This window comes from Suricata suricatta, chromosome 6 (assembly GCF_006229205.1).
Source record: "Suricata suricatta isolate VVHF042 chromosome 6, meerkat_22Aug2017_6uvM2_HiC, whole genome shotgun sequence".
NCBI classification, from domain to species: Eukaryota; Metazoa; Chordata; class Mammalia; order Carnivora; family Herpestidae; genus Suricata; species Suricata suricatta.
In genome coordinates, this window is record NC_043705.1 from 129,597,308 (window position 1) to 129,600,418 (window position 3,111).

Consider the following 3,111-nt stretch of genomic DNA (forward strand, 5'->3'; position numbering starts at 1 on the left):
TATGTGCCTCTGTGAAGTTTACATATAACATGGTTTCAGCTGTCAAATTTCTTATAATTATAAACACATGAGCCTATACTATTAGGCACTGAGGAAAGGTTATAAATAGTAGCTTAAAAATGTAGATGGCAAGAAGACATTTCTCTCCTATACTGTATGCAGCTTTTCTTCTCTTAGCAGGACTAGACAAATAGTAGATAGGTTCAAATATCATCATACAAAGTTCTAATTTTTATTTAAATGTCAAATTTTCAAATGATTTCTTGCAAAATGACTTTCTTAATGGTTCTGTGATTATACTGATCAAAGGATGCTTTCTGAAAAGATAGGTGAGGATGTATTAACATAGATGGAAGAGTTAAAAAACAAAATATCAGAGTAAACATTACCCATTAGGTGTTATAGACAAGGAAGGTGTTGGTTTATATAAAGGCAGCTGTGGTAGACAGACCCTAATGTGGTTCCGATGGGACTCAAGTCCTGGTATTCATGTCCGTATGATATCCTGTCTCCCTGGGTGTGGGCGGAACCTGAGATTTGCTTCTACTCAACAACATACAGCAAATGTGATGGAATGCACGTGTTAAGATAATTATTTTCCATAAAAATGTCAACCATATTGTTAGAAGATACTATTTCCCTTCCCTTGCTGGCTTTTAACACTCAAGCTTTTATGTTCTGTACTGCCTGAGGAAAGGACCATAAGGCAAGAAGCTGGGGGTGGCTTCCAGCCAATAGCTAGAAAGAAACAGGTCTTCATCCCGGTATCCTGAAAGGAACTGAATGTTGCCAACAACCACATGAGCTTGGAAGATCTTCCCTAGTCAAGTCTCATGTAAGACTGCTAGCCTAGTCAACACTTGGAGTTCAGCCTTGTTAGACCTTGAAGCAGAGGACCTAAATTAAGCACTGACTGGGGACTCACTGAAACTGTGAGATAAACAAGTGTTGGTTATTTTAAGCTACTAAGTCTATGGTAGTATTTTCACACAGCAACCGATGACACATACAGTAACTAAAGATTTGAACCTCTTAAATGGAAAACTTATGGTAAAAACATGAAAAAAATGATAGACTGTTTGCTACTTAGAATGCTCTTAAAATGTGGAGGACTGTAAATACCAGTAGTTTTGAACATTTTCCTATAAGCACTGTGAGTCAAGGAGGTAGGATGAATGGCCATTAAATATTATGTTAAAAATAGGAGTCAGATAAAATAACTGGAAACAGTTTAAGCATGAATATGATAAAGAAAATGGAATTTTTAAAAATGCTAAACACAGGGCACCTGGTTGCTCAGTCAGTTAACCAACTGACTCTTGGTTTCAGGTCAAGTCATGATCTCACAGTTCAAGAGTTCGAGTCCTGCATCTGGCTCTGTTCTGGGAGTCATTTCTGAAGTGAGGCAAGTTTGCAAGACCTCCCACCTTCAGATGGCAACCTGCATCTACACCCACTCAACCCCCATTCAATTTCTGCTTGAGCACCGACCCCCAAGGCGCCTGACTGAGTGATATCAGGAGTGATTTGCTGTCTTATGCTAAAAATATGTGAATTGTACCTTAAGAAAACCTTATTATAGGAGTTTCTTCTTTTGTGGTTATAGGAGCAAATGTTACATTTCTCAAGAAACCTGTTTTTCTTCCCCTTGAGGAAACAGGCTATTGACTCCTGCTCACAAAAGAACTAACTCTTGCCTTTGTTATGCTAAAAACATTGCCATGCACTTGAATCCTAAATATCCCTTCCTTCCCCATGTGTTAAGCATCTACTTACCTACTTCAATCTCTATTGATAAAGGTTATGCATGAGTCTTCTACCAATCTATGTTCTGGGAAATTTTTACACACCAAAGAATTTGTCATCAGAAATCATTGTCTATGGCAACTGCCACTTCTGTTTTGTCCCCCATACATTTTTTTTTCAATAACTAAAGCTGATTCTCTGGTCGGTGCAGAGATGCCTGCCTGGTGATCAGAAAGAAGCCAAAGCTCTCTCGCTCCCTTTTGCAGACACCGTCCACCCTTCAGGCAGCTCTGGACCTGCTGGAGCCGGACTACAGCAGCTCTGCACTGACATCTGGGAGCTTTTTATTCTCTTTCTCCCTCTCTCTCACATCCCCTACCCTGCTCTCTCCCTCTCTCTTAAAAATAAATAAACCTAATAAAACGAAACTGCTAAAGAGGCTTGTAAAGGGATTTAAAGACAAAGCATGATAGCCTGTGTTAGTCTAGAAGCAACAATAAAAATAAACAAGAAGTAAGTTGCTATAGTACATTTTAGAGGGTGTTTGTATAAATGGGAAAAAAGAAGGATATGATACAAATTATAAACCTATACTGGAAAATCTGCTTTCAGACTTGGATTATTTTTAAAGGAGAGCAAAATAAAGGGAAACTGAATTGATTTGTCAGGAGAAAGATTTGGAAGGAGAATAAGATGTGTTACTTTTTCAGTATTACCTTTGAGATATTAGAAGTGTAACTTAGAAATGATATATGAAGAGTCTTAAAAAAGAAAACTTAAGTTGAAACTGACAGAATGTATATGGCCATTATTAAAATTGATACCCTAATGTGGAAGTTGATAATGTAAGGTAAAAAGAAAAGGGAAGAAATATCCAAAATGAGAAAGGGACAGGAAACACAGGGTTGAGCTTAATGTAATCAGGAATAGAGATATTATTTTGATACCTTCACTAACTAAAGAATATAATATTCCCCTTCTTTTAATTCTCACAATTTTTGTGTTATTTTTGATAGAAAATATTCTTCTGTGACCCATCTTCTATATTGAACAATTATTTAGAAAGTGGAATTATATTAAGTATTATTTTATAAATTTCTATTTTTGCATTGTATTCAATATAAACAAATCAACATATTCTAACAATATTAATGTTATCAGGTGAATTGTGGCTGTCTCCCAAATTCATATGTTAAAGTACTAATCCCCAATACTTCAGAATGTGACTATATTTGGAATTATGGTCTTTAATGTTTTTTTTAATTTTTTTTCCATAATATTTTATTGTCAAATTGTTTTCCATACAACACCCAGTGCTCTTCCCCTCAAGTGCCCTCCACCATCACCACCACCTGTCTTCCCCCC